The sequence below is a fragment of the Ornithorhynchus anatinus genome, chromosome 5, assembly GCF_004115215.2.
Source record: "Ornithorhynchus anatinus isolate Pmale09 chromosome 5, mOrnAna1.pri.v4, whole genome shotgun sequence".
Classification (NCBI taxonomy): Eukaryota; Metazoa; Chordata; class Mammalia; order Monotremata; family Ornithorhynchidae; genus Ornithorhynchus; species Ornithorhynchus anatinus.
This window is the reverse complement of record NC_041732.1, coordinates 12,261,038-12,287,396: the sequence shown is the minus strand read 5'-3', so window position 1 is coordinate 12,287,396 and position 26,359 is coordinate 12,261,038. Positions and strand designations below refer to the sequence as shown.

General features: G+C 46.7%; 1 protein-coding gene across 3 annotated transcripts in view; it reads right to left on the bottom strand.

The window, feature by feature from the left end:
- Window positions 1–26,359, bottom strand: part of HMG20A (high mobility group 20A) — a 55,878-nt gene that overhangs the window by 22,455 nt on the left and 7,064 nt on the right. Inside the window, exon 1 of one of the 3 annotated variants that reach the window (XM_029065373.2) lies at window positions 20,389–20,523. The exons of the other annotated variants lie outside the window; for them this stretch is intronic. The gene's annotated coding sequence lies outside the window, so the exon portion shown is untranslated. Of the gene's footprint in view, window positions 1–20,388; window positions 20,524–26,359 lie in introns of those variants that run through there. 3 annotated transcript variants of the gene reach the window in all.

Genomic DNA, 26,359 nt, shown 5'->3' with positions numbered 1-26,359 from the left:
CACGTGAGGGAAAGGAGGGAAGGGACAAGAGGAAAACGAGGTCAGAGTCCATCAGAAACCCAGAGGCTTTCCAAGCAAGCCCACTAAGTCAGGAAGAGAATACGACTTCCTACGGGATTACAGGAAAATGACGAGAATCAACATGCGATGAGAGGGCAAAGGTCAGCAGAATCGGCATCAGGTCAACCTGGCCACTTCCTGACATCGGGTCTTTCGACGCGAAGGCCCCAGGCCTCAGCCCGAATACCAAAGTACTCACTGAGCTATGAGTGCAAAGCATTTTAGAAATGAAAGATATTTTGAAAGGGAAGGTGATGCACACAGTTCAATAGGTAAAAGCCTTAGCTTCCGGGTCTTCGAGGCGCTTCGGGAAATGAGCAATCTGACATTTAGTTTCGGGACCTAAACTTACATATTTTCTATATCGCTCAGGTTTCTGTTAAGCAGTGACAACACCAGGCAGTCATACGTGTAGAAGAGAGGGAAGAGGGAGGCAATCACCTTGCTCCATCCTACCTCACCTCACTATTCTCCCACTGCAACCCAGCCCACACACTTCGCTCCTCTAATGCTGACCTTCTCACTACTTTGATCTCGTTTATCTCGCCGCAGACCCCTCGCCCACATCCTGCCTCTGGCCTGGAACACCCTCCCTCCTCAAATTCGACAGACAATTACTCTCCCCACCTTCGAAGCCTTATGGAAGGCACATCTCCTCCAAGAGGCTTTCCCTGACTAAGCCCTCCTTTGCTCTTCTCCCGTTCCCTTCTGTATCACCCTGACTTGCTCCCTTTAATCATCTCCCCTTCCAACCCCACAAAACTTATTGTACATACCTGTAATTTATGTATTTATATTAATGTCTTGCCTCCCCATCTAGACTATAAGCTCGGTGTGGGCAGGGAACGTTTCTGTTTATTGTTCTACTCCACTCTCTCAAGCGCTTAGTATAGTGTTCTGCATACAGAAGGCGCTCAATAAATACAATTGAATGAGTGAATGGATAAGGTAATGGATAGAGAAGCAGCGTGGCTCAGTGGAAAGAGTCTGGGCTTGGGAGTCGGAGGTCGTGGGTTCTAATCCCGGCTCCCCCACTTGTCAGCTGGGTGACCTTGGACCTCCACTTCTCTGAGCCTCAGTTATCTCATCTGTAAAATGGGGATGAAGACTGTGAGCCCCACGAGGGACAACCTGAACTCCCTGTATCCCCCCCCCAGAACTTAGAACAGTGCTTTGCACATAGTAAGCGCTTAACAAATACCATTATATATAAATATACACACACACACACACATATATATAAGGTAAAAGATGTGGTCAGCAGCAACACTGAAGGATTAAGGATAGTAGCCATGGTAAATTGAATGAGAAAAATCAGTCAATCTATGGTATTTACTGAGAGCAAGAAGACCTGGGAAGAATTATGGGGGGGGAAAAAAGGCAACGGAAAGAGAAGATTTGAGATACAAAATATAGGCACCTAGGCGAGAAACAGAGAGGAAAAGGCTCAGAGGTAGGGAAGTGCATAGAAGACTGCTGTAGACGCCCCAAGTAAATCAACGGCAATCCAGGCCGGGTTTTTCCCAAGCAGGGTATTGGGATTCGGAGGCCAGTACAAAAGATGGGAAGGCAGGGCCACCACGGCTGAACTGACCCACCTAGTAGTCATGCTCCGCTCCAGAGTGTAAGCTCCTTGCGGACAGGGATCTCATCGACCAATTGTGTTGTACTGTCCTCTCCCATGGCCTCAGTACAACACTCGAGAAATACCACTGACTGCTGGCCAACGCAGAGCAACCAGTGTCCTGCTGCAGCAGGGCGTAATGGATAGAACACGAGCCTGAGAGTCAGAAGGTCATGGGTTCTAATCCCAGCTCCGCCACTTGTCTCATTTGACCCTGGGTAAGTCCCTTCACTTCTCTATGCCTCTGTTACCTCATCTGGAAAATGGCGATTGAGACGGTGAGCCCCGCATGGGATGGGGACTGTGTCCAACCTGATTTGCTTGTACCCATCCCAGCGCTTAGTACAGTGCCGGGAACATAGGAAGTGCTTAACAAATCCCATAATTACTCTTATTATTAATAATAATGCTTCTTGACGTGAATTGATTTGGCGAGGAAGGAAGCATCAAAATAACTGATCAAAAACGTACATCGACACTGTGTCTACTGGAATTCCGGTGAAGTTCGCAAAGGGAACAAACGGGCCACCAACCTACACAGGAAAAAATTCCGTCTCGTTAACTACAAACTACAGAGAGGCTAGAACTGATTTGTACATTCCAAGCGCTTAGTACAGTGCTATGCACATAGTAAGCGCTCTTAAATACTATTGAATGAATGAACGATCCACAGACTACAGCTGAGGCAGAACTCATTCCGCAACTGATCTGGTGGTCACTGATTCATTCATTCGCATTTACTGAGCTCTTACTGTGTGCAAAGCACTGCCAGGGGAGTAAATATCAATCCACCAACTTCAGAATTCTACAGTGGATTTTGTACATTAACTAGATTTCATGACGTTTTTTTTTCTTGCCGGAGAGAGTACGTTCTCTAAATCAGAAAAAAAAATGGAGTAAGAGCTTGCCGTACTAGGTCTTGAAGAGTGAGCTGACCGGAAGAAGTCGCAGCTCAACTTTCTTTTCAGCTGAGACTCTATTTTAACCCTACTGTGGTGGTGGGAGGCTACTGGAATCTCTTTTCACAAGATATTTTCTGCTTCTGAGACAATAAAAGCTTCATGACCTTTAATTTCACTTCCAGTAAAGTACAACAATTATCACCTTTATATGGTGTTGCTTCGCTACGTCCCCAAACTCAAAATGAATATTCTGTTTCCAGTAGCAGTTTAAAATGGGAACTAATAAGTTGCCCAAATCTTGTAACGAAAACCCTTCCCTTCCAAACGTCAGCCCCACATTCGCTTTTGGAAGATTTTTTCACACCCTGTGTTGGAAAGAAATTAACCCTGTCATCGCATCTTCTACTCGAAAAGAGAATGCAAACCAAATTCGTGGATAGTTGCACCGCAAATCTTTTCATCTGGATAGAACTCGCAAGAATGACACAAAAGCAGGAACTGAGCTGCAGTGGCTGTGAATGCAGGCCAAATTACAGATGTTCAGTGTCAAAAGACAGCTTTACTTTTAACAACTGAAATGAAGTCCAATCAGGAAATCGTCTGACCTAAGGAAAATGGAGATATCAAAACTAAGCCTTATAACACTCCTAGGACTGATGAAAACAAATTTCGCCTCTGATGGCCGGATGCGCTCTATACCAATTTCCTTGTTAGTGGAGCTAGTATTTCATTTTGTGGTGAATTTGGCTATATTTTAAGGGGAACTAATAGGCAAAGTGATCGATGCCCAAAGTGGTTGTCTCTTTTGCCTGATTACTAGTTTTATTTGCTGCGGAAACCTTATCTATTTCTTCTAACACAAGAAGAATCAGAGTTGAAAAAAATCTTTTGGCTACAAAGGCATTAATCTATTCCCTCAAGACCGACAGAGGAAGGATTTAAACTCGGTCCTTTAGGATTACCATTTAGTACTGGGTACACTCACCAGAGCATCTGGATGGAGTGGAAAACATAACCCATTTTCATTAATAAACAAGGAGATGACTCTGGAGTGAGGCAAGGTCTGTATCCCAGCCAGGATTAAGTTAAAGGGCCACCAATTCAAACCTGTCATTGCTCCTTGGGCCTCCGAGATGAATGAAGGGAAACAGCCTGCTATGGACACCATATGTTCAATGACCCAGACTCACCGGGACATCTATGAAAAGCAGGAGGAATACTAAAGAGAGATGGGGAATTTAGGCTCTTGAGCCACGTGCACATCTTCTGAAGACAACGTATGGTTCTCGGAGAAAACGTACTTTGGAGCTGGGGCTGCCGTGGCCCCTACAGGCCCCAAGCCTCAATGGAGGAGCTGCTTTGTGCTGCATGATGCATGTTATTCCCCAAACCTGAGAGCAGTTGGCTTTGATCTTGGTAGCCTCTATTTCAACCCACGGGCATACTTATCCCATTCCAAAACGGATTCCGCAGCTGTGAAACACTGCAGAAGTGTGCTTTTGCTTCAGGTGGCTATAAGGCAAAAGAACTGGCTAAACATTAGCCCTCCATCATATCGAAATTCAAAAATGGGTAGCCTGCCACAACGGGTAACGGAATGAGCCGCCCGAGCCCAAGTCTCCCGTATTTCCAGCGTCTCTGCTGGCCAGAACCATGGATGGGATCTTCCCTGTCTAGGAGAGAAGGCTCTGAGCAGTCAAGGCCTCACGTAGGTTGACGAGAATCAGTAGTCTCGGCAGGTAAGAAGGGTGTGATATCCACTCCATTACAAACTCAAAAAACATTCCCATCACATCTACAACCTGTTCCTGAACCCAGCCCTGGCCCTACCGCTCCCTTTCACCACTGTGCTCGCTTCCGGTCTAAAGTCTTCCAAGTTTAGAAGAAGCAATGACCAGGGAATGGAGGAAACTCCCCTCTCGCCCAACCTTTTTATTTTATGGTATTTAAGTGCTTACTAGGTGCCAGGCACTGTACTAAGCACTAGGGTAGAGATAAGCTAATAAATTTGAACAGTCCATGACCTGCATGGGTCTCAGTCTTAATCCCCATTTTACAGATGAGGTAACAGAGTCACAAAGAAGTGAAGGGACTTGCCCGAGGTCACACAGCAGACAGCTGACAGAGCCGAAATTAGAACCCAGGTCCTTATGGCTCCCAAGCCTGTGTGCTATCCTCTAGGCTAAGTTGCATCTCAGTCTTATTCTTTGGCTCCTCTGCATCCCTCACTCACGGATGGATTAATACCCAGATCAACTAAGCTTAGGCTTAGGATGGCAAATTTGGCAGTTTCTCTAGACAGAAATGACCCCTCCAAGGGGCCTGGGGGTATTTCCATCCTTCCCTTCTTCAATCCCCTAAGGGCAGAAATATATGCTGGACTACTGAATGATGCAATCTTTAAACAGTAGTAATAGTACTTATTCAAGCCATCAATCATATTTATTGAGCCCTTATTGTGCGCAGAGCACTGTCCCAAGTGCTTGGGGGAGAACAATTTATTAAGTATTTACAGTGTGCAAAGGATTATACTAAGTGCTGGAAAAAAAAATACATAGGTGGGGAGCAGTGAGGCCCCTTGGAAAGAGCATTGGCCTGGTAATCGGAGGACCTGGGTTCTAACTCTGGTTCTACCACTTGCCTGCTGTGTGACCTTGGACAAGTCACTTAACTTCCCTGTGCCTCAATTACCTCATCTGTAAAATAGGGATTAAATCCTCCTCCCTCCCCACGTGTGAGAGGAATAGTACACAACCTGATTATCTTGCTTCTACCCCAGTGCTCAGTACAGTGCCTGGCACAAAAGTGCTTAACAAGTGTCATTTAAAAAAAATGAAAATAATAATAAAAATCACTGTGCTGTACTACCAAGGCCCAAGGTGGAAACGCCCTCTATCAATTTCCCCATATTTTTCGTACAAACGCTTCAGGGTGCCAAAACAGGGTCCCCAACTTTTAGCAAACACTTGAATAATTACATAAGTGACCTTCTGCCAGTAAGCTCCATTCTCAAGTATTCAAATACTGTTCTACTTGAGGAAAATATTTAAATGACAGTCATTCATAATGAAACTATAGCTCTGATCACGTTTAAGGAAATTTGCATTTAATAAAATTCTTTTAAATTTAGTATCTTGAAATCTTTTAAAATGTTTTAAGTGGGGCTCTCTTAGGGAACACAGTTAATAAGGTGCTGAAATTTGTTTATTTTGGGGTTGTTTTTTTTTCATCATTTGACCACACAGGAAGTAAGAAATCAGTAGCTTGCACAGGATAACTGCATCCAACAACTTAGTCTAGTTTGCCAATTTAAGGTGGGAGTTTAACCTCCCCACACAATCCAAGAACAAAGTCTTATTCTGAAGGTGGGTTATTTGGAAGGGAAATGGGAATGGGAAACTGGACTTTTAGGGTTTTTAAACACATGTCAAATTGAATTTCTGCAGATGTTTGGCAACTGTTTCTGAACAGTGAAGTATTAATAGCAGTGGCTGGTTTTGGGGTTGAAATCCAAGTCAAGTAACTCTCATCTTTTTAATTTTTAAACTCAGGTAAACTGTTCCGTTGAGCGCAGAGTCACCGATCCCATCCATTTGGGGAGAGAGGGTTCTGGTTCTGACTCTGGCTTTGTTGGCTAGATCAAAGCAGAGGTGCCTGCTCATGGATGCTAAGCTCCTTTATTATCCCTTACCTTTGGTGGAAAATAGCTTATGCAATTTTTTCCAAAAGGATTAGGTTTTAAAGTAAATTTTATTTGGGATTAATCAATCAATGGTATTTATTAAGCACTTACTGTGTGACCAACTCAGTAAAATCACTAAATCAATCCTATTCATTGAGTGCTTACTGTGTGCATGGCACTGTACTAAATGTTTGGAAGAGTGTAACACCATATAATAGACATTCCCTGCCCACAACGAGTTCACGGCCTAGAGGCGGAAGCAGACGTTAATATAAATAAATTACAGGTACATACATAAGTGTTGTGGGGCTGGGGGCTGGGTTGGTGAATAAAGGGAGCAAGTCTGGGCAACGCAGAAGGGAACAGGAAAAGAAGAAATGAAGGCTTAGTCAGGGAAGGTCTTTTGGAGGAGATGGGCCTTCAATAAGGTTCTGAATGTGGGGAAGGTAATTGGTCTTTGGATATGAAAAGGGAGGGCGTTCCAGGCCAGAGACAGGATGTGGGCATGAGGTCAGAGGCAAGAGAGATGGAATCGAGGCACAGTGAGTGGGCTGGCATTAGAGGAGCGAAGTGTGTGGGCTGGGTTGTGCTAGAAGAGTAGTTAGGTGAGGTGGGGCGGGGGGGGGGGTGTTTTGCATGCTTTAAAACAGAGGGTAAGGAGTTTTTGTTTGATGCAGAGGTGGATGGGCAATCACTGGAGGTTCTTGAGGAATGGGCAAAGATGGACTAAACATTTTTGTAGAAAAATGATCCAGGCAGCAGAGTGAAGTATGGACTGGAGTGGGGAGAGACAGGAAGCAGGGAGCTCAGTAGGGAGGTTGATAAAGTAATCAAAGTTGTTAAGCGCTATGTGCCAAGTTCTGTACTAAGTGTGGGGCGTATAAAGCTCATCGGGTTGGGCAAAGTCTGTGCCCCTCATGGGGCTACCCTTCCCACTCTGTAAGTGGCTCCCATCCAGGGCCCCCATTCTCAGCCACGCAGAGCTCTGGAGTATCAACTTCTTAAATCCCTTCAGGTGAAATGTTGGTAGGAGGACTGGAGATAACCTGGTTTGAACAGTTTTGGGGGTTTTTTTAGGAGAGGGGGAATATACATTTCTGCAATTCTTTTATGTCTGTTTTCCCTAGTGGGAAAGGAATATGCCACTTCTTTGCTTTGAACTTCCCAAGAAGTTAGTATAGGGTACTATTTATTACCACTACCAGGCCACAAAAGCCTCCCTTTTATTTTAAAATATTGCTACCCTCTCACTTTCCACACAATAGTCTCCTTAACATATAATCCCCACATTCAGCCTGGGCTCAATACTTTCTGGAGAGGCCTGAGAAGAAAGACAGCCTGCAGGAGAGCACCAAGGTTGTGGTGAAAGTCAAGCCGAAAGTCAGTTTACTTGAACTCAGGCAATGGAAACTATTTAAGGGCTAGGGCTGGAACAGAGATGAGGGGATTTCTCTGAATCACACAGGGAGGGAAATCACTGGTCATCGTTTTATCAAACACAAGGGATAAGCACTTTGGATGTATGGTGGGGGAGAAGGGGGACGTGGAAAGCACTAGTCACTGCCTAAACCAGTGACTCACTAGATACTACGTGAGGAAATACAAAAGCATCTTAACTTCGACAAGAAGGCTGAAGACAGCACTGAACTGTTTATTTTACGGTGTTCAAATGGAAGGCCGGGGCCTATGGTTAGAAAAGAAAAGATGCACAGTATGAGATTTTCTCGGCCTAAGCGGAACGCTTAAAATGTTGTTAGAGTTTAGATGGATTTAAAAAGATGGCATACCAGCTTCCTCGTTCTTTTCCTTATTGTCCTCTCCCAGGCCTCCCACCATCCTTCAATTGCTCCAGTACACTCCCCTAAAAGAGAGGGTGATGGCAAAAACCACCTGTATCTTTACCTCATTTTTTTCCCATGATATCTGCTAAGCGCTTACTAAGTGTCAGCCACTGGGGTGCTTATGAGTTTATCAGGTTGGACACAGTCCCTGTCCCTCAGAGGGCTCACAGACTAAGTAGGAGGGAGGAAGACTGAATTCTCATTTTGCAGTTGAGGAAACCGAGGCACAGTTCATTGACTTGCCCAAGGTCACACGGCAATTGGCCGAGCCAGGATTAGAACCCAGGTGCTCTGACTGCCATGGCCCACTAGGCCATGCTGCTTCTCCCTTATTTCTCCCTTTTGAAAAACATTTACCTTCAGTGGTCATTAACCCTGCCAATGGAGGGAAGAATTGACAGAGAACATAAACTAGAGCTGGCGAAGCAATGAGGGGAGAGAGTTCAGGGCCAACTGTGGTGAGCCGAGGATTACTCGGTGTAAGAGGTCAAAAGCAAGGTAGCCTCACAGCTAATGACAGTTGGGTAAATCATAAAGTAGAGCATAGGGCCCAAGGGGAATATCAAGATCCTTCCCTTCCCTGGCCAAATGGCAACCCCCCTGGTCTTATAAGTTCTCTGTATGCCTCTTCCCACTATGATTCCTCTTCCCCAACCCCCACCGACTTGCTTCCTTTATTCATCCCCCCTCCAAGCCTCACAGCCGTTATGTACATATCTGTAATTTATTTATATTAATGTCTGTCTTTCCCTCTAGACTGTAAGCTCATTGCGGGCGGGGAACATGTCCGTTTATTGTTGTTTTGTACTCTCCCAGGCACTTAGTACAGTAAGCACTAAATAAGTACGACCGAATGACTGAAGGAATGAATCCATCAGCCCCGCTTGACACAACAAAATCCTTTCCAAAATCCTAGAACGAGTCGTCTACAATCGATGCTTAGAATTCCTTAACTCCCATTCTCTCCTAGACCCCCTCCAATCTGGCTTCCGTCCCCTCCACTTTACCGAGACTGCTCTCTCTAAGGTCACCCGTGACCTCCTTCTTGTCAAATCCAATGGCTCCTACTCCATTCTGATCCTCCTTGACCTCTCTGCTGCCTTTGACACCGTCGACCATCCCTCCTCCTCCATACCTTATCTCACCTCGGCTTCACGGACTCCATCCTCTCCCGGTTCTCCTCTCACCTCTCTGGCCGGTCATTCTCAGTCTCCTTCGCCGGAGCGTCTTCCCCCTCCCATCCTTTAACTGTTGGAGTTCCTCAAGGGTCAGTTCTTGGCCCTCTCCTGTTCTCCATTTACACTCACTCCCTCGGTAAACTCATTCGCTCTCTTGGCTTTGACTACCATCTCTAGGCAGATGACACGCAGATCTACATCTCCGCCCCTGTCCTCTCCCCCTCCCTTCGGGCTCGCATCTCCTCCCGCCTCCGGGACGTCTCCACCTGGATGTCGGCCCACCACCTAAAACTCGACATGAGCAAGACTGAGCTCATCTTCAGGCCCAAACCCGGTCCTCTCCCAGACTTCTCTATCACCGTGGATGGCACGACCATCCTTCCCGTCTCTCGGGCCCGCAATCTCGGTGTCATCCTTGACTCGTCTCTCTCGTTCACCCCACACATCCTATCCGTTACCAAGACCTGCCGGTATCACCTCTACAATATCGCCAAGATCCGCCCTTTCCTCTCCACCCAAACGGCTACCTTACTACTACGGGCTCTCGTTATATCCCGGCTAGACTACTGTGTCGGCCTTCTCTCTGACCTCCCTTCCTCCTCTCTCGCCCCGCTCCGGTCTATTCTTCACTCCGCTGCCCAGCTCATCTTCCTGCAGAAACGATCTGGGCATGTCACTCTCCTTCTTAAACACCTCCAGTGGTTGCCTATCAACCTCCGCTCCAAACAAAAACTCCTCACTCTAGGCTTCGAGGCTCTACATCACCTTGCCCCTTCCTACCTCTCCTCCCTTCTTTCTACCACCCACCCCACACACTCCGCTCCTCCGCCGCCCACCTCCTCACCGTCCCTCGGTCTCGCCTATCCCGCCGTCGACCCCCGGGCCACGTCCTCCCGCGATCCCGGAACGCCCTCCCTCCTCACCTCTGCCAAACTGATTCTCTTCCCCTCTTCAAAACCCTACTTAAAACTCACCTCCTCCAAGAGGCCTTCCCAGACTGAGCTCCTCTTCTCCCTCTACTCCCTCTACCACCCCCCTTCACCTCTCCGCAGCTAAACCCTCTTTTCCCCCTTTCCCTCTGCTCCTCCACCTCTCCCTTCCCCTCCCCACAGCACTGTACTCGTCCGCTCGACTGTATATATTTCCATTACCCTATTTATTTTGTTAATGAATTGTACATCGCCTCGATTCTATTTAGTTGCCATTGTTTTTACGAGACGTTCTTCCCCTCGACTCTATTTACTGCCATCGTTCTCGTCTGTCCGTCTCCCCCGATTAGACTGTAAGCCCGTCAAACGGCAGGGACTGTCTCTATCTGTTGCCGACTTGTTCATCCCAAGCGCTTAGTACAGTGCTCTGCACATAGTAAGTGCTCAATAAATACTATTGAATGAATGAATGAATGAACAACAGCTGCTGGGCAGTCAGTTCACTCTGCCTTCACCATGCCAATTTGCAGATGGCGGAGTCGAAGCTCTGACATACCACCTCTGCGGCCCGCACCGGGGCAAGAACAGGAAACAAAGGAAGGAGAAAGATGTGTAATGAGAAGTGGCGGAGAAGAGAGGAGCTGGGCCAGACCGAGATGGAGGGGAGTCCCTGCCCTTCTTCTATTCGGTCTTTGGTCGATGTGCAGAAGCCCCTTCTCAGATGCTCTCCACTCTCACCTCCCCCGACTCCTTTCCAACCACCCTGGCTATTTCTGCCTCATGCCTCAGTCACACCTCTGGCCTCTCTGATCACTCTAGCCAGTTTCATACAGCAGTGGTGTCCTCTGCAGAAAAGCCACAATCAAATAAAGTTTCAACTCTCAATGATCAGTTTGGGCATCGGTCTAGAGAGATTTAAACCACATATCACGCTAAAGTTAGGCCATTTGAATCAATGCAAAGATTGCCAAACCTCCCTCCTTTGCCCACTTTCAGAGTAGGGAGTGAGATGCCTTTACCAAAATATCACCACAAAGAAGTCTGCAATCAGTGACGGCGGAAGACAAGAGAGTTCTGATCTAAGTTCTTTACTCATATTGGATCAAAAAAACAGCCCTTCATCATCAGTACCGTGAACGGCTGCAAAGACCCTTTAATTAACCTCTCGGGGGAAGAGTCCTTGCAAGTCAGAATTGTGCCGGGACTTTGTTTTGCTGGGAATAAGTGGACAGCAGCTGATGCTTTTTGACAAAAGAAAACAAACTCCTGTCCCCGTTCAGAAGTCAGTCTAAAAACCATTCCACAATATTTACATAATGTAGTTCCTAAACTGGCAATTCACTAGAAAAGTTTTTCATTCCCCGCTATTTTAAAAAAGATGTCATTACTGTCACCGTGACTTAGAATATTACTACAGGGCTACATAACAATCATATCAACACCCTCCATATTCTTCTACCGGCTATATAATAGGGTCAGTTAAGCCCCACTTTAAAAATCTCAAAAAAGAGCCTGCGGGGGCAACTGTAGGATTATGAATTTCAGAAACTTAGTCATACCCAGAAGCAGGCATTTATAAATACTCATGAGCCGCCAACATCACTGACCCCAGAACGGTTATGAGTAACCGGTAAATCTGCGCTCGCTCAATAAATAGATGAAGCTTTAAAAAAATTATTTCATTCAGAAACGGTATAAGACCTCTTATGCTAAGAGGTAAGATAACTAATATTTTAGCGAGAAACTTGGCATTTTCTGGGCACTGAATATTTCTGTTCTTTTTCCTCTATGCTGAACCTTTAAGCCTCCTGCATTCTCATTTACACAGCAATACCCAGAGTGTCTTTCCAGTTAGAGCTGCCATATTTCAATCCCGGTGCTGTTAACTAAGGCTCTACGAATAAACTTAATAGTTCAAAGTGTTGAGTTATTTGAAGTGGGTTAGGAACGTCTTTCCGATAAACAGGTCCTTGAAAGGCCTCCCCCCCTGAAAACCAGCTTATCTAAAATCGGTAATTACCGGGAATGACTTCATGATTTTCGGCAGGAGTGTTGCCCGACAAGTTTATCCCAACTGCTACCCACCTAAAAACATCGCCGATGGATGTGCGCAAATGAGATACTGTAACCATCAAGCACCTTTCACTTGAACCACGTATTCTAAATTCTATTCAAAATAATCTGGCGCCAAGATGACAAGTCTTCTTTCTTTGACCCTCAAAATCCAGTGTATTTTGGCCTACTCTATTAGAAAACAACAGTGGCTTTGAGCACGCTGCTGGGAAAGCATCAAATTCAAACTGCTGAAGATGAAAACATCGATATATAGGATCCAATGATATTTTCATTTTGTACTCAAGGGCAGATTTTCTCTATGCTTCCTGCCACAGCATCATAATGTATTTGTAAAATAAACCCACGGTAGAAAACAACTTCCAACACTCCACGTGCACAGTACCCCACTTTAGCCGCAGGGCAAGCAAATGCGTGAATAATTACATATCCTTCTGCGCACTGCCTTGATGTTCAGAAAATCCTGATTCTGGCATACGGGGCCAGTTGGGAAGCCAAGACTCTTCTACCCACAGCTTTGCAGTCTCCAGCTTTCGAGCAGTCAGATCTAGAAAATGTCAGCAGGTGTTGCTCAGCTGTGAGGATTTGAGAATAATATGCCCACCACTGCCAGCCAGGCTGGGAAGACGACATGCCGCATTCGGAACCGGCTGAAACTACCTCTCTGGCCTATCTCCATGGCCCCCGCGAGTCCCCCTCCTTGCCTAGCCATCGATTAGAACGATCCCCAAACCCAGACCCGATCCTTTCAGGGCTTGCTGAACTTCAACGCGGCATGGCACACGCTATCCATCTCCACAGAAATATCACAAACCTGTACGGTCTGTTTTAAGATTGGCATTCCTGCCGCTTCTCTGTCTTGCTTTTTTGGGGACTCTGTGGGTTTCTCTAAATACGGGGAGGCCTAAGTGCCACGCAGAGGTATGCAGGAAGTGGGTGGGCCTCATCCCGCCTTCGACTTGGAAGGAGATTTCCTGCCTGGAATGGATTTCGAGGACCACGAAAATCAAGCTGTCCTCTCACTTGAATTCGGTGCAGACAGATTTTCTTTGCATACACAGGTTTTTCCATGCACACCCTGTTTGGTGTTCTAATTAATATTGTATTCACGGCTGATTCATACACCCAGACCTTCCCCAATCTATATGCATTCACAGGGACGGGGAGAAGTGAGAGAGGCGAAGCTGAAGTGGAATTCAAAAGATCCAGCCCCTGCCCGGCAGGGAGGAGGACTTTCTATTGGAAGACTAATCCCAGCCCTCTCTCTTAAATTCCTCCTCCTCGGTGGTCTCAGAAGCAAAGGTCTGCTCAATTACCTACTCTGAAAGCAATAATGGCCAGTAACTTCGGCCCAGCAGTTGATGCCGCTAAACCAAGACAGGGATCCACGTGGTGAGAAAAGAGATGGGACAATCAGGGTCTGCAACTTTTTGGTGCAGAGGAATCAAACTGAAATCGATCAATCAATGGTATTTATTGAGCAGAGCACTGTACTCAACTCTGCAGGGAGAGAGCACGGGCCTAGGAGTCAGAAGGACCTAGGTTCTAATCCTGGCTCCCCTGTCCGCTGTGTGACCTCGGCAAGTCACTTCACTGTGCCTCAGTTACCTCATCTGTAAAATGGGGATTCAATACCCGTCCTCCCTCCTACTTACACTGTGAGCTCCATGTGGGACAGGGACCGTGTCTGGCCTGATTATCTTGTACCTTCCCCAGCGCTTAGTACAGTGCTTGGCACAGTAAGTAAGTGCTTAACCAAGACCACTATTATTACTAAGCTCTTGGGAATGTACATTATAACAGAGTCGGTTGATGTGATCCCTGCCCACAAGGAAGTTCCAGTTTAGAGTGGAACACAGACATTAGTATAAATAAATGGTATAAATGCTGTGGGGCTGAGAATGGAGGCAATGTTTATACGCTTAAAAAGCGCAGATCCAGACGCACAGACGACATAGTAGGGAGTCAGAGAGAAGAGGGTTTAATCGGGGAAAGGCTCTTGAAGGAGCAGTGACCTTGAGGCTTTGGAGGTGGGGAGAGTGATGGTCTGGCATAGGTGCAGGCGGAGGGCACACCAGTCTAAAGGGAGGATGTGGGTAAGGGGTGAGTGGCGAGGTTGACGAGATCAAGCAACACTGAGCAAGTTGGCGTTAGAGGAGTGGAGCGGGTCGGGTGTGCTGTAAGAGGAAATCAGTGAGCTACGGTAGGAGGGGGCAAAATGAGAGCTTCAAAGTCAACCGCAAGGAGTTTCTGTTTGGTATGGGCTAAGCTCTCATTTCTTCTTCAATTCCCTTCGGCAAAGTCCTTACACTTTGATGTGCACCCTTTATTCAACTCAGGGGACTTATGTTCATGTCCATAATTTTTCAATTTACATTTACGTCTGCCTCCCCTCCCCTGACAGTAAGCTCACTGTGAGCCAAGAACAAGTCTACCGACTCTGTTATATTGTACTCTCCCAAGTGCTCAGGACAGTGCTTCACACAGAGTAAGCACTCAGTAAATATGATTAATGAGGTAGATGGGCAGACACTGGGGTTTCTTTCATTCATTCAGTCGTATCTACTGAGCGTTTACTCTGTGCAGGGGACTGTACTAAGTGCTTGAGAGAGTAAAATATAACAGTGAACGGGTACGTACATACCCACGATGAGCTTACAGTCTAGAGGGGGAGACAAGACATTAATATGAATAAATACATTACAGATCTGTGTATAAGTGCTGTGGGGCTGGGATGGGGGTGAATAAAGGAAGCAAGTGAGGGCGACCCAGAAGGGAGTGGAAGAAGAGGAAAGGAGGTCCTTAGTCAGGGAAGGCCTCTTCGAGTAGACGAATGAATTAAGTGCCCGGAACAGCAGAGAAGCAGTTTGGATGGAGACTGTAGCTTCTTGAGGGCAGGGATGAGGCCTACTAATTCCATCGGACTCTCCCAAGCCTTCAGTACCCAGGAGGTGCTCAATAAACATTACTGATTGGCTGGGGGAAAGGAATCAGAAAATAATACAGAAGAAGAAGAAGAAATGCAATTGAAGAACTAATCAGGTTAAGGAATAGGTATTTTTTGCCGGAAACAGAAACCCACTGTTTTCCCATCTCTACCTGGAAGTCCTGTCTCCACCTCAAACTTAACATGCCCAAAACGGAATTCCTCATATTCCCACCAAAACCCTGTCCTATTCCTGAATTTCCCATCACTGTAGACAGCACCGTCATCCTCTGTCTCACAAGCCTGTAACGTCGGCATTTATCCTCGACTCATATCTCTTTCAACCCACATATTTAATGTCACCAAATCCAATGGGTTTAACCTTCACGACATCGTCAATATCCTCTTTGCTCTCCATCCAACCTGCTACGGCGTTAATCCACGCACTTATCCTATCCCATCTCGATTACTGCATCAGACTCTTCTCTGACCCCCCTGCCTCCCGTCTCTCCCAACTCCAGTCCCTCCATCATTCGGCTGCCCGGATCGCTGGGTACGGATTGTCTCTATTTGTTGCTGAATTGTACTTTCCAAGAACTTAGTACAGTGTTCTGCACGCAGTAAGCACTCAAATATGACAATGAATGAATCATTTTTCTACAAAACCATTCTTTCCATGTTTCCCCACTCCTCAAGAACCTCCAGTGGCTGTCCATTCACCTCCACATCACGCAATCAATCGCTCCTATTTATTGAGCACTTACTGTGTGCAGAGCACTGTACTGAGCACTTGGGAAAGTACAGTATGAAACAGAAACTTTTTACCATTGCTTTAACACACTCAAATCTCTGCCCTACTCCTACCTTACTTCTCTGATTTCCTACTACAGCCCAACCCACCTCCTTCTCTCCTCTAATGCTAATGTTCTCAACCTAAATTTCATCTATCTTGCCGCTGATCCCTCACCCACGTCATCCATTCATTCACTCAATCATATTTATTGAGTAGTTACTGTGTGTGGAGCACTATACTTGGGAGAGTACAATACAACAATAAACAGACATTAATATGAATAAATAAATTACAGATATGTACCAGAGTGTGGTGGAGCTGGGAGGGGAGCTGAATAAAGGGAGCAAGTCAGGGTGACACAGAACGACGCGAGAGGAGAGGAAAGGAGATCTTAGTAAGGGAAGACCTTTTAGAGGAGGTGTGTCTTTAATAAGGTTTTGACTGGGAGGCGGGGGGGAGTCACTGTCTGTCAAATATGAGGAAGGAGGATGTTCTAGGCCTGAGGCAGGATGTGGGTGCGTGGTCGGAGGCGAGATAGACAAGACCGAGGCAGAGCGGGACGATTAGCAGCAGAGAAGCAAAGTGTGCAGGCTGGGATGTGTGACCTTGGGGAAGTCACTTCACTTCCTCTGTGCCTCAGCTACCTTCATTCATTCGATAGTATTTATTGAGAGCTTACTATGTGCAGAGCACTGTACTAAGCGCTTGGAATGTACAAATCGGCAACAGATAGAGACAGTCCCTGCCCACTGACGGGTTTACAGTCTAATCGGGGGAGACGGACAGACAAAAACAAAAACAATAGCAATAAATACAATCAAGGGGATGAATATCTCATTAAAACAATAGCAATAAATAGAATCAAGGTGATGTACATCTCATTAATAAAGTAAATAGGGTAATGAAAATATAAAATATTACCAAGGCACCCCAGATGGGACGCGAACGCACAATCCCTGGCTTAGGAGGCCAGTGCCTAAATGGGGATTAAGACTGGGAGCCCCATATGGTACATGAATTATGCCCAACCTGGTTAGCTTGAATCGACCCCAGGGCTTAATACAGTGCCTGGCACATAGTAGGCACTTAATAAATACCATCTTAAAAAACAAATTCCACACCAGCTTTCTCCACCTTACTTATGAGCTCTTCTTTCATCCACTACCCCTCTGTCCTTCCAAGCACACCTCCTGACAACGTCCCACAGTTCTTTTGCCTACCTTTGACCCCTTGCTCACATTGTCCCCAGAGCCCAGAATCGCCTTCACCCAGATGTCTGCCAGACCTCAACCCTCTCTACCTTCCCATCAGCATGGCTCAGTGGAAAGAGCACGGGCTTTGGAGTCAGAGGTCATGGGTTCGAATCCCGGCTCGGCCACTTGTCAGCTGTGTGACTCTGGGCGAGTCACTTAACTTCTCTGTGCCTCAGTTACCTCCTCTGTAAAATGGGGATTAAGACTGTGAGCCCAAGTGGGACAACCTGATTTCCCTGTGTCTACCCCAGCGCTTAGAACAGTGCTCGGCACATAGTAAGCGCTTAACAAATACCAGGATTATTATTATAAAATCCCACTCCTCCAACAAGTTTTCCCCACTAATTATCAACACTGAAACTTTTCAACCTCTCAGCCACCTTTTCCATTTATGCACGTATTTATATTCTCAGTACTTAGATGGGTATATGCATATTTGCTTGAACAATTTTATTTATTCTGATTATTTGTTTCTCCCACTAAAAGCAGAAGATCCTTGTGGAGCAAGAACGTGTCTTGTGCTTCTTCTGTACTTCCCAAGGGCTTAGTAGAAGCTTAAAAAATATCATTACTGTTACTATTCACAGTTGGGGAAGCAGCATGGCCTAGTGGGCCTTGGAGCCGGAGAAACTGGATTCTAATTCCGGCTCCACCGCTTGCCTGCTGTGTGACCTTGGGCAAGTCATTTCATTTCATTCATTCATTCACTAGTATTTATTGAGCGCTTACTATGTGCAGAGCACTGTACTAGGCCCTTGGAATGTACCAATCGGTAACAGATAGAGACAGTCCCTGCCGTCTGACGGGCTTACGGTCTAATCGGGGGGAGACGGACAGACAAGAACAATAGCAATAAATAGAATCAAGGGGAATAAATAGAATCAAGGGGAATAAATACAGTTTCCTCAACTTCAATATGGGGATTCAATACGGTGTAGCGGATAAAGCACGGATTTGGGAGCCAGAAGGTTATGGGTTCTAAGCCCAGCTCCACCACTGGTCTGCTTTGTGGCCTTGGGCAAGTCATTTCTCTGTGACTCAGTTTCCTCAGCTCTAAAATGGGGATTAAGACCGTGAGCTCCATGTGGGACAGGGACTGTGCCCAACTTGATGACCTTGCATCTACCCCAGCACTTAGTACAGTGCCTGGCGCATAGTAAGCACTTAAATACCACAATTCTCACTATTAATACCTGCTCCCCCTCCTACTTAGACTGTGAGCCCCAGGTAGGACGGGGACTGTGTCCGACCTGATTAACTCATATCTACCCCAGTGTTTAAAACAGTATTTGACACACAGGAAGTATTTAATGAATACCACAGAGAAAAATTGGGTTATACACCTGTTGACTTATATTAGTAACAAGATGAGCGAACTGCGATCCCCAGAGTCTCCGGCGGCTCTCCTTTGCCCGCCATGGGGCTCAGGATTGGCTTACCTGAGCTGTGCCGAGCTGCAGGAAACCCCAGGTCCGGCCCCTTTTGGCCGCTGCGATGCCCCTGTCCGCAAGGGCCGGGCCGTGGCTCCCGGTACCCACTCCCCCGCCACCGCCAGCTGTCTCATCTGCGGCTGCCACTTCCTTCCTTCCACCCCCAGACACCCGCCAGCCGTTTCGATCCGTGGCCCTCGGCCACGGGATGGCTTCGGTTTGCGGCTCTGCAGTTCCTGAAGCTTAGTTGCCCTAGGCTGATGCCATGGGGCTCGAAATCCTGCCGCCAATCCAGTCCTTGTCCCTCATCGCCAAGCTCAAAGCGTGGGCAGGCTGGAGACGGCCCACGGACATCCCGGGCATCTGATGGCTCCATCCCTCTTGCTTTAACATCCGTAATCCAGAAGCGGCACGAAGGGTCAAAAGGATTATAAACAAACGCATATTGGGACTACCCTGTAAATATAACACTCTTCACCTTTTCCTATACAACCCCGTGTATGAGAATCTCCAGGCCAGAGTTAGAATCGAGCTCTGGATTTTTAATCTGCACCTAATCGCTTAAGAGAATAAAGCCCCGCTCAAGAACCTCCAGTTACTGCCTATCTTCCACCGCATCAAACATGAAACTCCTTTATTATCAGTTTGAAAGCACTCAATCAGCTCGTCCCCTCGAACCTTACCTCACTGATCTAGTATAACCCAGCCTGCACATTTCATTCCTCTAATGCCAGCTGGCTCATTGTACCTCGATCTTGTCTATCTTGCGGCTGACCCCTTTCCCACATTGATTCGTTTCATTCATCCCATCGTATTTATTGAGCGCTTACTATGTGCAGAGCACCGTACTAAGCTCTTGGGAGAGTACAACAACAAGCAGACACATTCCCTGCCCACATGAGTTTACAGTCTAGAGGGGGAGACAGATATTAATATAAATGACAGAAATGTACGTAAGTGCCGTGGGGCTGGGAGGGGGGTGAATAAAGGGAGTAAATCAGGGCGATGCAGAAGGGAGTGGGAGAAGAGGAAAGGAGGGCTTAGATGGGAAGGCCTCTTGGAGGAGATGTGCCTCCAATAAAGCTTTGGGGGTGGGGATGAGAGTAACTGTCTGTAGGATTTGAGGATGGACGGCATTCCAGGCCACAGAAGGTTAGCATTAGCGGAGCAATGTGAGGGCTGAGTTGTAGAGGAGAGTACCGAGGTGAGGTAGGAGGGGGCAAGGCGGTGGAGAACTTTAAAGCCAATGGGGAGGAGTTTTTGTTTGATGCGGAGGTAGATGGGCAACCACTGGAGTTTCTTGAGGAGTGGGGAAACATACACTGAAAGGTTTTGTGGAAAAAGGAGCCGGGAAGCACAGTAAAGTGTGGACTGGAGTGGGGACAGACAGGAGGCTGGGAGGTCAGCAAGGAGGCTGACGAAGTAATCGAGGCGGGATGGGATAAGTAACTGTATTAACGTTTTAGCACTTTGGATGGAGAGGAAAGAGCGGACTTTGGCAATGTTGTGAAGGTGAAACCGTCAGGGTTTAGTGATAGATTGAATATGTGGGTTGAATGAGAGAGAGGAGTCAAGGATGATGCCAAAGTTATGGGTGTGACAGGAAGGAAGGTGGTGCCGACTACAGTGATGGAAAAGTCACGGGGAGGACAGGGTTTGGGTGGGAAGATAAGGAGTTTTGTTTTGGATAAGGTAACCTTGAGGTGATCGGAGGACGTCCAGTCGGTGATGTCTTGAAGGCAGAAGGAAATGTGAGAGTGCAGAGAGGGAGTGAGATCTGGACTGACGATGTATCATCGGCATAGAGGTGGCAGTTGAAGCCAGGGAGCGAATGAGTTCTCTCCAAGGGGATGGATGTAGAAGGAGAACAGAAGGGGACCCAGAACTGAACTTTGAAACACCCCACAGTTAGGGGGTGGGAGGCAGAGGAGGAGCCTGTGAAAGAGGCTGAGAAGGAGCAGTCAGAGAGAACGGTGTCAGTGAAGCCGAGGTTGGATAATGTTTCCAGGAGAAGGGGGTGGTCGGCAGTGTCAGAGGCAGCTGAGAAGTTGAAGATGATTAGGATGGAGTAGAGGCTGTTGGATTTGGCAAGAAGGAGATCATTCGTGACCTTTGAGAGGGCGGTTTCTGTGGAGTGAAGGGGACAGAAGTCAGATTGGAAGGGGTCAAGGAGAGAATTGTAGGAGAGGAATTTGAGACGGGGGTGGGTGTAAAAACTAACTCAAGGAGTTTGGAAAGGAATGGAAGGAGGGAGATGGGGCGATAACTGGAGGAAGCCGTGGGGTCAAGGGAGGGTTTTTTAGGACAGGGAGAGACGGGCATGTTGGAAAACAGTGGAGAAGAAGCCAGTGGAGAGCAAACAGTTGAAGATGGCTCCTTCTGGCCTGGAACTCCCCTCCCCTCCAAATATACACCAGACCACTACTCTCCCCACCTTCAGAGCCTTATTTAACATGACCTCCTCCAAGACGCCTTCCCTGATTATATTCTCTTTTCCAAGATTCCCTCCCCCTTCTGCATCTCTGCACTTGGACCTCTACCCTAGAAGCACTCCACCCTCAGCCCCACAGCACTTACATACCTATCTCTAATTTATTTATATTCATTTCTGTCTCCCCCTCTATACCGTTAGCTCGTTGTGGGGTGGGCACATGTCTACCAACTGTTGTATTCCACTCTCCCAAGCACTTATTAGAACAGTGCTGTGGACAAAGTAAGCACTCAGGAAACACCATCGATTCACTGACTGAGGGTAAGTACGGGGGCAGAGCTGATCGAGAGCTTTAAAGCTTAAGGAAAGGAGTTTCTGTTCGATGTGGAGGTGGATGGGCAACCACTAGAAGTTTCTGAGGAGCGGGCAAGACATGAAGTGAGTGTTTTCGTTAAGAAATGATCCGGGCAGCAGAGTGAAGTAAGGCCAGGAGTGGGGAGAGACAAAGGGCAGGATGATCACTGAGGAGGCTAGAGCAGTAAAGGCGGGATAAGACAAGGAATTCTATCAGCATTGGAGCAGCTCATGCACAGGAGAAGGACAAATGTACTATGGCGGTGACCCAGGACTGTGGTTTAATGGCATGAGAGTCGTGGACCGACAGGGGAGGGAGGGAATTAAGTTTAGTGGAGAGGGAAATGTTGTGGCATTAATTTGTGTGTCAAGAGAAGGTAGTTTGGATATGGAGACTAAATGGGGCATGATGACGCTAGAAAATTGGAGGGGGTCAGAAGACTGCTTCTCTGTGTCTCCGTTACATATCCGTTCCTCCCTCCTACTTAGAGTATGAGCCCTATGTAGGACAGGGACTCTGGCCAACCTGATTGCCTGGTATTTGTGGGACAACCTGATTACCCTGTATCTACCCCAGTGCTTAAAACAATGCTCTGCACACAGTAAGTGCTTAACAAATACCAACATCATTATTATTATTTACCCCACTGCTTAGTGCAGAGTAAGTGCTTAGCAAATACCAGTTACTATGAGCTTATCTCCACGCTCAAGAATGATCCAGAGATTTACACATTCCTCCAATGTCTAAATACATAAGTCATTACTTTTGCTCTATAAGGAAGTAGGTGGTCTAAGTCACTGCTTATTGATAGCATAATATAAATGACTAGCAAAGATTTGAAAAAGAACTCTACCTCACTTATAAGCCTGACTTTATTACACGATTTACATTTTCTAATACAAAACTATTGCCTCCCCCGCCTGTCCAGAAATCAGCAAAGTAGCCATGGAAATAAGCAGTCACCCATTCACCAGGAACAATGAAAAATACCACCAGGGATGATGAGTGAGAGCATATTCTCTACTGCTTCCTCCTACCTGTAATTTATTTTAGAGGATCCTCCCTGCTAGACTGTAAATTTGAGGGCAGGCATCATGCCTATTAACTCTACTGAACAACACCAATAATTATAATAATGGTATTTTTAAGCGCTTACTATAGGCCAGGCACTGTACAAGGTAATCGGGTTGGACACGGTGCCTGTCCCCCATGGGGCTCACACTCTTAATCCCCATTTTACAGATGAGATGACTGAGGCACAGAGAAGTTAAGCGACTTGCCGAGGGTCACCCAGCTGACAAGTGGTGGAGTTGGGATTAGAATCCATGACCTTCTGACTCCCAGGCCCGTGCTCTATCCACTGTGTCATACTGAACTCTCCCAAGCCCTTAGTACAGTGCTCTGCACAGAGCAAGTACTCAATAGTGCTGATTGCCTTGAATCAGAGAAGCAGCGTGGCTTAGCGGAAAGAGCACGGGCTTGGGAGCCAGAGGTCGTGAGTTCTAATTCCGCCTCCGCCACTTGTCTGCTGTGTGACCTTGGACAAGTCACTTAACTTCTCTGGGCCTCAGTTACCTCATCTGTAAAAATAGGGATTAAAAAATGTGAGCCCCACATGGGACAATCTTATTACCCCGTATCTACCCCAGTGCTTAGAACGGTGCTCTGCACATAGTAAGTGCTTAACAAATACCATAATTATTATTATTATTGAATGGGTAGGTGGCAGACAATCATCCCAAAGTCTTTCAGGCTGCTCATGAGGTTCTGGTGCTTAAAGGTCACCCCTGAAGCCAGAAGGAGTGAGTTGGTGACATGATTTTTTTTTTTTTGCAGGGGAGGGGTTAGTCTGAAGGAAAGAAAGGCTAGAAAGCTCAGAAGCCAGACTACTCTACCCAAATTGAAGAAGTAGAGGTTGAGGTCCCAGCCTCTGATTTTCATTTGGATACTCCCAAGGATCACTAGAGGCATGGACTATAAAGCAGTTAAGGCCTGGAAACATCTATAAAGGCAAAAGAACCTTAAATCTCACCGTTCAAGCCTTTCAGATGCAAAAGGAGAAGAGGGAACAGCTGAAGAATGTTGGTCTTTCAAGACAGACAGACAAAAGGAATTAAGCCTTTCACTTATCGCCTACGGCATCTAGGACACTGTCAGCGTGAAATAAATTTTAATTCAAGTGAGGTAATAAGTGTTGAGTTATCCCAACAGCTGGAATGCAGATTTCTCTGTCACTGACTCATGCTTCTTACTGCTGTGGGTTCCACTGCAGTACAACCAACGGTGCTTTAGGACAGAGATGGTTATGTAACCTGAGCCCTCTGTTAATACAGAGATCTACAGTTCTCTAGCAGCAAGTAATGGAATTTCAATCAAAAATTTAGAGTTGCCCCAAAGAAATAAACCAGCCTATTTCTGCCGAGTTCATCCTCCGATTTTCTTTTTCATGGTATTTGTTACGGGGTTACGATGTGCCAGGCACTGGAGTAAGCACTGGGGTAATAATAATAATGATGTTGGTATTTGTTAAGCTCTTACTATGTGCAGAGCACTGTTCTAAGCACTGGGGGAGATAAAGGGTCATCAGGTTGTCGCATGTGAGGCTCACAGTTAATCCCCATTTTACAGAGGAGGTAACTGAGGCTCAGAGAAGTGAAGTGACTTGTCCACAGTCACACAGCTGACAAGTGGCAGAGTCAGGATTCAAACCCATGACCGCTGACTCCCAAGCCCGGGCTCTTTCTACTGAGCCACGCAGACACGAGCTGATCACGTCGGACACTGTCCCTGTCCAACGTGGGGCTTGTCAGTCTTAATCCCCATTTTACGAATGAGGTAAGTCAGGCGCAGAGAAATGAAGTGACTTGTCCAGAGTCACACAGCAGGCAAGAGGTGGAGTCAGGATTTGAATCCAGATCCTCCTGCCTCCCAGGTCCGTGCTCTAGCCACTAAGTCACATGTCTTCTCCACTATAGTTGCTTATGCTTCTTTAATAAAACTTGCAAAGAAAAAGCCATCAAGTGCATTACACTGAAAACTGCCAAGTAATTTTCTCAGAAAGAAGCAAAAGGGTTCCGATTTCATGGTTTCTTCCCTCTTCTTTCCCCCATATGCAGTCATACTTCTTTGACAGCACTGCCGACTAACTTCCACTTCTCAAAAACCTTCTCTTGGATATATGCTTTGTATTTTTCTTTTTTTTAGGGAGCATAACGTTCTTCAAGTCCCCAAGAATTCCCAGTACAGCAATTTGTTCTTATCTCTATTGTATTACACCTTGCTCAGGTTCATAAAGGCTAATTTAACGCACTCCTTCGCTTTCCTCCTAGGGCCCAAAAGGTAATGCTACTATATCGGTCCACATGCTAACATTATTTTCTCCATTTTATATTCTTTTTTGCCAATTTTTCCATAATTCGATGATTATTCCATCTGTCGGAGTAAAGTTATAATTTTTCCGTTCTTTGTTAATGAAGTATTGACTACTTCCTACTTCCTCTTCACCAAATAAAGTTTTACTACAGTGAATATTGTGAAATAAATTGTTATCGTCTATTAATTGACATTTGAGTTACCTTTCAGCAATAATCCAGACTTTACTACTATTGGTTTTTTGATTTCCTGTATACGCCACTTCATTGCTCTTGCACTTTATTAAACAAAATCAATTTCAGAGGATTTTTAAAGATAATCATTCTAATATCGCAACAGAAAGGAAAACAAGGATGCATTTTTCATTATGTTAACATTTGGCTGTAGAGCATTTTTTCTAAGGTACTTCAAATGAAACAGCTGTTGAAAAAACTTAAAGTAATGCAAATTCCTCAACAGGATTACTGAGCTATCAGTCAAAGAGCAACAAAGACATTGGTTGCTCTCTCACCTTTACAACAATTAAAAACAGACAAGTAAGTATTAGGAAGAAATTTGGGTGGGTGACCTTATCTCACCTTGGCTTCACGGACTCTGTCCTCTCCTGGTTCTCCTCTTACCTCTCTGGCCGATCATTCTCGGTCTCCTACGCTGGAGCCTCCTCCCCCTCCCATCCTTTAACTGTTGGAGTTCCTCAAGGGTCAGTTCTTGGCCCTCTTCTGTTCTCCATTTACACTCACTCCCTCGGTGAACTCATCCGCTCTCACGGCTTTGACTACCATCTCTACGCAGATGACACGCAGATCTACATCTCCGCCCCTGTCCTCTCCCCCTCCCTTCGGGCTCGCATCTCCTCCTGCCTCTGGGACGTCTCCACCTGGATGTCGGCCCGCCACCTAAAACTCAACATGAGCAAGACCGAGCTCCTCATCTTCCCTCCCAAACCCGGTCCGCTCCCAGACTTCTCTATCACCGTGGATGGCACGACCATCCTTCCCGTCCCGCAGGCCCGCAATCTCGGTGTCATCCTTGACTCGTCCCTCTCGTTCACCCCACACATCCTATCCGTTACCGAGACCTGCCGGTTTCACCTCTACAATATCGCCAAGATCCGCCCTTTCCTCTCCACCCAAACGGCTACCTTACTATTATGGGCTCTCGTTATATCCCGGCTAGACTACCGTGTCAGCCTTCTCTCTGACCTCCCTTCCTCCTCTCTCGCCCCGCTCCGGTCTATTCTTCACTCCGCTGCCCGGCTCATCTTCCCGCAGAAACGATCTGGGCATGTCACTCCCCTTCTTAAACAACTCCAGTGGTTGCCTATCGACCTCCGCTCCAAACAAAAACTCCTCACTCTAGGCTTCAAGGCTCTCCATCACCTTGCCCCTTCCTACCTCTCCTCCCTTCTCTCTTTCTACCGCCCACCCCGCACGCTCCGCTCCTCCGCCGCCCACCTCCTCGCCGTCCCTCGGTCTCGCCTATCCCGCCGTCGACCCCCGGGTCACGCCCT